The sequence below is a fragment of the Thermobia domestica genome, chromosome 9 (genome assembly GCF_964235325.1).
Source record: "Thermobia domestica chromosome 9, izTheDome1.hap1.1, whole genome shotgun sequence".
NCBI lineage: Eukaryota > Metazoa > Arthropoda > Insecta > Zygentoma > Lepismatidae > Thermobia > Thermobia domestica.
Window position 1 is genome coordinate 236,009,065 of NC_137462.1, and position 8,956 is coordinate 236,018,020.

Here is an 8,956-nt window from a genome sequence, read left to right on the forward strand (position 1 = left end):
AGAACTAAGAAAAAATAACTTGAGATTACTCAATGGAAACTGGCTAAGTCCAAATTTCGTTTGGCATTGTATACTTCACACTTGTCTAAGGTAAATCGAAGTTCAATAATTCTTATAATAATTTTGTACCAGGCGTTCAAGGATGATAAACTTCGGATCCCGGAACTCCCATTTTCCGGTCGAGGTTCTGGTTGGTTTTCTTCGGAGAACAAAAACCATCGTCGTGAAGTTTCATTCAATATTTAGTTTCCTTAAATTTCGTTTTCTGAAGACAATTAGTGGATCGTTCCATGAAAATGCTTTCGTACGATCTAGATCTATAAAAAATATATTCTCTTTCAATTTTCGAGCTTCGTCAATACAAAAGGTTTCTCAAGTTTTGAGATCTTTCCTGAAATACTCGTTATACATTAATTCCAATATTTATTTTCTGTATTGAGTTAGGCAACATAAGCAGATGCTTCTGTGTGAGCCGGTTTCTTTAAGTCATCTGATTAATATATTAATTAGACTGGACATTACTTGTGTAATATTGTTTTAATTTGTTCGTTTCCCCCTATTTTCAACCCATTGTGGAATTACACGTTTCCAGGTTTTCGTATTACTCTTCTTTTTCATGTGAATCGGCAATTTACTATAAATTTTAGATGTTACATAATAAGTCTGATATTGTGCCATAGATGTCGCTTTTATTAGACATAGACGTTTCTATTATAGACACCTAACTAATGATTCTTAATCATCATACATTTATTAAACAGATGTTTTTGTGTTACGTTTCTAGTTTCACATATATGATCCATTACTTGCCATTAATCTGTATTACTTTTCAGCTAAATTAGAAGAAATTTCATATACAGCTTTTAATAGAGAAAACTGAAAGTTCTTTATATAGAGTTTCTAAATTTACTCTTTCATCTAGTCGTTTTTCGAAAATATTCTCAAAATATTATCAATATGAATTTTAGGTATGTTAAGTAAACAGCGCCCTAGCTTACTGTACCGTAATTCTGTGTATAAGAGCGTGGTACAGCATACATTCTAAATTTTAAAATGAACAACATTTCTCAGTTGGACAAATATGTGTCACAGTTTTCTTAAAACTTAAGTAAGGCATTAAAAATGATAGTTTCTAAATATTTTTTTTTATTTCCTTCGCTAGTAAGATCCTTAAATTGATATTTTGTACTATATTCACAATTATACAATTTTAATAATTTATTCCTTAACTATCCAACAGAAGTAGGTGGGAATGTCAATTATCAACTGTATTTATCACTAACAGTTTACTATTAAGTTATATCGTGTTTTTTTTCAGTTCTAATTCTGCTTTTAAGAATGTTTCATCCCATGTCTTGCCAGCAATGGTAAGGAAAGTATCATCAGCGAAAGATTGTATATATATCCATTTATTTCTAGGTTACATAAACCATCAGTATATATTAAAAATAAAACTGGCCCTAGGACTGTTCCTTGTGGAAAGCTGTACTTTATTGTTCTAAATTCACTTGGAAAGCTTCTTATTTTGACAGTCTTTTTTCTGTTATTTAAATAGCTCAAAACCAAAATAAGAGTGTTGCTTGTATTCCACATTGTTCAAATTTGCATAGCAGAATTTTGTGTAATATTGTGTCAAATGATTTAGAACTGTAATTACCTATTTGTTATTATACATGTTTCTACTAATAAATTCTGTCAATTTATATTAATAATCTGATGTATCTCTGTACTTCGGAAACCATATTTATTCGTTGAAAAAAGCAGTATTTTGTTCCATAAAACAAACTATTTATTTTTGATATATTTCCAATGAATTGATATATTTACTATTACTAAATAATGAAATTGGTCTAAAATTACTTACATCCAATGCTTGAATTAACGAGGGAATGAGGGAAAAGTACCCCCCCTCGTCAAAATTTATCCCCGGTTCGTGTGATGAAAATAACATCCCTGCCAGGGATAATTGTTTTCCCGGCTCTGAACAACATTCTCGCAATATTATTTTGTAAAATTTTAAATTAAATTTCATGAGAGTATAAAATAAAGTAAGGAATATTTTTTGTAGTAAGCCTAACCATTTACTAGCAGTGCTCTTTTATAACTCCCGAGAACTAAGTACTTTTAGCAATGATTGTACTATCAATTGTTGTATCTACGACTTTTGAAATCGAAAGTTGCCAGTGCTAAAATGTTCTCATTTATATTACTTTGAAATATGACTCATTTATATTGTTACTCCAGTTTTACTTTTCCAGTTTTACTCCAGTTTTATAATGTTACTTTTGTTACTCCAGTTTTACTTTGGAAGCTCACTTATTATTTGGATTACTTATATAAGTTTGTAACTATTCAGTAAGAAAAACACTAAATTATGATCAATTTTGATAAACGTAGAGGGAAAATTCATTAATTAATTCATTCGACAGTACAGAACAACAATAGTATGGTAATTCGATAATTAACTCGAACTCGATAATGTTCATCAGTAATTGAAGGTGACGGTGAGCTCTTGATTTTTTGCTTGTGATTTAGTCTACAAAGTGAATGCGAACGTGATCAAAATGAAAAGACAAAAACAACTGACATTTAGAAGATTATGTTTCAAAAAAGATGAAAAAACAGACTGTTGAAGAAGTGAAGGAAAGCTCTTTCCCGCCAGATTTCAGTTTGACGCAAGTGCAAGTACCACAGGGCAACAGCATATGCAGTAGTGAATTTCCTTGCAGTTCTACTTCTACCGGACAAGAATTGGTTAAAAGTGACGTTAATTCTAATAATATGGTTGGGGGTTGTGTTAATGAAGCACGGTTTGAAAAATGGAAACTGAACAGACCGTGACTTCCTTGCTATGAATCGCAGGACGTGGTATGTTTGTTCTGTTCTGAAGTGCAAGGTCATGGCGTATTGAAAGACAGTAAGATGCATGTTGAAACTGCTTTTATGAGGGGTCTACGTGCCAAAAGCAGTAAAAAAGTAAGTGATGATATTAGTGATCAGGGGCGTCATTTAGGAGGGGGAAGGGGGCAATTGCCCCCACAAGAGTTTGAGGAATACATATACTTTAATATATTGTCTACTAATACACTAGTACAAAACGTGAAAGTCTTATGTCGGTGGTGCTCTTGCGCCCCCCCCCCCAAGTGAAGTCTGAAATGACGCCCTTGTTAGTGATCATGGTAAAAGCAAATTTCATCTAAAGTGTGAATCAATCATTGAAGAAAGACGTAAAGAAAAACTTGAAAAATCTGTATCAGTAGGCTTCAGAAAGTCTGAAGCAAAAATAAAGATAACGGCTTGTAGTATGCGAACTGCTTACCTAATTTGTAAGAACATGCAGTCTTTTACTCTTTATAGACACCTTTGTAATTTGCAATCCTTAAATGCGTGTGACATAGGAACCATACTGCACACGGACCATGATAAAATTTATTGCGAAAATAATGTCTGGTACTCTAACAAGACACATCACTGATTTAGGTTGTATGTTTAGTGTATTAGTGGATGAAAGTACGTCAATATCTAATAAATCATGCTTGGTTCTTTACATTAGCTGTAATTATGACAGTATGCCTTGTAATTATTTTTTCGATATTATAGAACTACAAGCTCTAAGTGGAAGTAATTGCTAATAGTAACATTAATTGATGTTTGAAACATGGATTTACTGAAGATGCACTGAAAAAACAGTTAATAGGTTTTGCTTCAGACGGAGCAGTCAATTTACAGGGAATTTACAGAGGAGCAGCAACATATATAAAAAAATAATTATAATCCCAACATGGTTGTCATACACTGTCTAAACCATGTTGGAACTTGCAGTTCACGATGTGATCAATTCACTGCCGACCGTATTGCGTTTTAAATATTTCATGGAATCTTTGTATGCTCACTTCTCTCAAAGCCCTAAGAATCAAAGTATTATGTTAGAGATAGCTATATCACTTGAAGTTCAATTTAGAAAAATTGGAAAAAATTTCGATATTCTCTGGGTAGCGTCATCTTGTGCTACAGTAAAAACTGTCATGTCGAGTTACCGATCCCTAGTTGAATATTTCTGTAAGCAAAAAGAAAGACGAAACCTTGGAATCCAGGAGCAGAGCAAAATATCACGGTTACTATGAAGAAATGAAGTCGTGGAATTTTGTGATGGAATTAGGTTTACTCAGAGATATTTTGGAAACTATTAAGCAACTTTCCCTATTTTTGCAGTCGGGAGAGTCTCATGCAATCGGAGCATATTCTGAAATTAGCGTTTGCATTAATACTTTATCTGCAATGAAAGAAGAGCCAGGCATTCATCTCCGAGCAGTTGAAAATGAGTACTCAATGAAAGGAACATTTCAGGGACAAGAAATTGACAAACCTGCCACAAAAGATAAGGAACTGTTTAGTGCTTTCAGACGTCAATTTCTGCAGGGTCTAGTAGATAACATAAAACCAAGATTTTCAAATACGGACGCATTTCTAAAAGATTCTGCAGTATTGAATCAAGCATACTGGCCAAAAGATAAAAATAAATTAATATTTTTCGGAGATGATAAAATTGAAACACTTTGCAAATATGTCAAATTCCAATCAGATGATGATAATAGCTCTCTCGTATGTAGTGTTCTTAAAGAATTTCGTCAGTACAAGGAGATAAAAACTGGAGAACACATAGACCATTCCTTCAAAGAACTCATCCAAAGATTTAAAGTAATTCCGGTTTCATCGGCCGAGTGCGAGCGTGGATTTAGTGTTATGAACAATACACTTACTAAACTACGTAATAGAATGGAAGTAGAAACCTTGTCTTCTGCAATGTTTGTAAGTGTAAACGGACCCCCACAAATATTCGCAGCTGAATGGATAAGAAGTAGCCATCATTCATCACTACATGCTCCACGTAGGAAAGAAACTGAAGAACTGTCATCTCATTCAAGCAGACTCTTCATCTGAACTATAATATTTCTGGTAAGTCTTTTCTTTTCTTTTTGTCTGTATGTTCATGTCATCCACGTCTGTATGTTCATGCTTGTCTTTATGTTCTTGTTTGTATTTTCATCCAAGTTAAATATCGATATTACAGTTGTAATTTTATTAATTTGTTGGTAACAAATATAGAACTTATCTAGGCATTGCATTTATATATATACAATCATGTACTTTCACAAGAAAACTGCTCTTCTCATCAGCCAAATGTTGGTATTTCTTGGAAAAACACCACACAAAACTCCGAGAGATGGTTCATTGTAACAAATAAAAAGAATCTAATAAACATGGGACAACTCTTGAAAATGTTAAATGTTTAATGAGAGGAAAACGATCCCAGGTGGGGGTCCCAGGTGGAGTCCAACTCAACTACAGAAAACATAAAACGTTATTCGTTGTGTGGTATAAATGCCAAATATACTGCGTAAAACTTTGTTCATACCAAATAATAAAAACCAATCCAAATACACACAACCAGTAACATGTTATTTATGATATGTTCGGAAGACGATGTTCTTGGTATTAAATTAACACACAAGTTACACGCTAAAGTGGTAGTTATTTTGAGTTGTTTCAACACCTCATTTTTTGCTGTGAAGAGATAACGCCTGCTATATTTTTTGAATCTCTGTTTACTATTGCATTAAAATCAGTGGTATACGCTGAATTTTATTAAGGGGAAAATACTTCGAAGTGCATATCATTTCAGATGTTTGTATAGCTACATCCAGTGGCGTATTTAGGGGGCTTCCGGGCTTAAACCCCCCGAAATCTTATTTACTATATTAAAGTAAATAAAATATCTTGCAGAATTTTCAGATTTCCTGGACCAAAGTTAATAAAGCTCCCCGAAACAAAATCGTAAATACGCACTGGCTACATCTTAATATGATAAATGTATATTTTTGCACAATACATTGCTCAAAAGTAGATTTAAAATCTCCGAAACATCCTTATGTATGCCACTGATTAATATATTGTACTGTCTTTATTCTAACTTACAAAATAGATCAGAGTTATTCAGTCATGAAAAGTGACTTGAGAACTCTTTCACTGTGTACTTTTTCTTTGAGTTGAACACCCAACAATTATGCCCCAAGACAGTGATGATGAACTGGATAGCAATGGTGAAATGACGAAAATGAAAGGAAATGGGAAAATCCAGAGTAAACTCACACGCAAGGAGTTCGTCCACCACCAAACCCACTCGGCGGAACCAGGAATCGAACTAGGGGAACCCATAAGCTTTAGGTATTTACGTACTTTTGTTGTTCCTTCACAAGTTTCAACTGGATGAAATAAATAAAACAGCAGCTTGAATCTTATGAGCACAACGTAGTAAGTCACTGTAATAATAGATCTTCCTAGTGGAAGGAACTATTTTGTAAGAAAATCTATTTTATATTATTCCAGAAACTTAATTTAAAATATAATAATAAATGAAACTGGTGTCTATAACATGCTTATTTTGCCCAAATCAAAAATAACTCAATAATTACTTCCTATTTGGTAGTTTGTACTTGGCTTGTGAAGAAGATAATATTTGAAATATGTGGAATTTAATAGTGACATTTGTTTCACACTCATGCAGCGTATGAAAGAAAAATGTTATAACACTAATTACGTTAAAAAGAAACAAACAGAAAGCTATAATAGGCTGCAGGTAATTATAAAAGTACAGTATAACCTCGTTTATCTGGACCAACTGGGACCAAAGGTAATCCGGAAAATCGAAAATCCGCATAATCCACGTAATAAGCAAAATAAATCCTTAAATAATCAGACTTACCGTTTATTATGATAACTTTTCACATCATTTCTTAACTCAGAATTGGTCCACTGTCTTCTGTTTCAAACACCTGTGCCGTTTGAATGAAGCACGGTCACGCAAAATTTTTATCATTAATGTTTTAGCTAGTGTTGTGTGGGATTGTCGCTCCAAATACTCCATTATGTTTGTCAGCGGTGCACAGCATCTGGATGTGTCTACAGCTATTTTCTGAAATGTCTACAAATCTAATTCAGATTATCCGGAGATCCGGATCAACGAGGGTCAGATAAACGAGGTTGTACTGTACAAAGTTTATATAATACAGCTTGTTGTTTCCCTATTTACTACTGTATATAGTGGCTACATAGTTCAGTGATAGAGCAGCCACTTCTGGTGCATGAGGTCCCATTCTTCGATTTCAGCTCACGCTAAGTGAGCTTCGGTGGACAAACACCATGTGTTTGAGTTTTCTCGGCGTTCTCCCGCTTCCTCCTACTTTCTTCATTACACCATATTATTCATTATCATAATTATCGTCTCCGTTAGCCTCGGCGCATAATCGTGGAACGTAAAATTAGAAATTTTGGGTTGTATATACTTTACACGAATAAGATAAACTTAATTAAATGGCAGGCACTACAAGAAGTAGTTGATTTTCAGTTGGTCAAGCTGAGGTCTACTCTACGTATTGCTGTCATTTCCGGCTTTCTAAAGCAAGTTGGAGTAGCTTCTTAATTTGTTGGCAATGAAGGTCAACATGGAATGTTTTTGTCGCCATATATCCGGAACTTTGCTCATTCCTTAAGACACAGAACATCCATGCTGTTGTCATAACATTAAGGACTTCCAGCTTAATTTTGCAGGCAATCTGTTTGTAAGCTCTAAGTACTAACTATATAAGCTAGTAAATGAGTTTCGATATGACAATGTTGACAATTTTCTTATTAGATTATTTACTCAATAGTAGAGCAAGTGTGGTTCAACTAAACATGTTTCTTTACTTATCACTAGGGGCACGAGTTTTTCGCACTAAGAATTTGAAAATTTCATGTTTCGTTTTTCATATTTCGCGTTTTGTCGCATTTTCCAAACAAAGTTTCGCATTTTGTAGCTCTTATGGAAAAGATATTCCCTGAAATTTTTACAATTGTTCCTTTTATTCATAGATCGCTACAGAAATAAACCATTAATTTCCTAGAAACAAAATACACTGAATATATCACTTGACATTGTAAATTTCATTTCTAGAAAATTGTACTTTTTTTTTTAAATCAAACTGAAGGAAAAATCAATAACTAAGGAAAGTTATGCTGTCTTCTGACAACACATAGGCACAAGTTACCTTTAAGTATTAAACATAAGCATGTTACATGTTTCCACATTTTTCTCCTTCATTGTTGTATGTTTTTCACTTATCACCCAGTCCATGCAAGTGGCGAGTTAATTAAAACAGTTTCTCGCCATCCAGCTGCAATGGTGAAATCTAACGTGCAACACGTTCCGAGTCACCCAAAATGCCACGTTCTACCGTTCCGTCAGCGGAAAACTGACGTTTTTAAATTAATAAAAACATATTTTAAAAATTTCGCGTTATTTCGAGTATTGTTAGAAATTTCGCGCAAAGCAGTCAATATCGCGTCTTGTCGCGCAACGGAAACCAATGAAAACGCACATAGAATATCATAAAACGTCAAGAAACTGAAAATTACTTAATTCTAACACATTTCGTTTTATCGCGCATTACGAAAAACTCGTGCCTCTACTTATCCCTTTAAATCCAATCTACGTTGATTTTTGAAAATTTAAAAACCTTCTTCACAAGCATTGTCGTATGATTACATGACGAACAAACACTTTAGTTTTGAATTTGTTTGATAGCTAAAAGCGTCTTCTCCCCCATATCTGAGAAGCATCAGCTAATGCGAGAAAGTTCATTAGAGGTACTATAAGGAAAAGTTTTGGTTTGAATTTGATTTGTTTCATCTATCTACGGTTACCATTAGGTTACGTTAAATATTTTAACTACGCAATTAAAATGGAAATTAACAAATTACAATATTTATCGAAAACAATAGTTTATTCTAAACACTCTGCTGTGATTCATGATTTCGAATAAGTGATTCAGCTGATGCATTAGAATTGTCTTTTAGCTCTAAAGCTATGGGAAACGGATTTATATTGTAATTTGATATTCAATATCCCGGACATTCA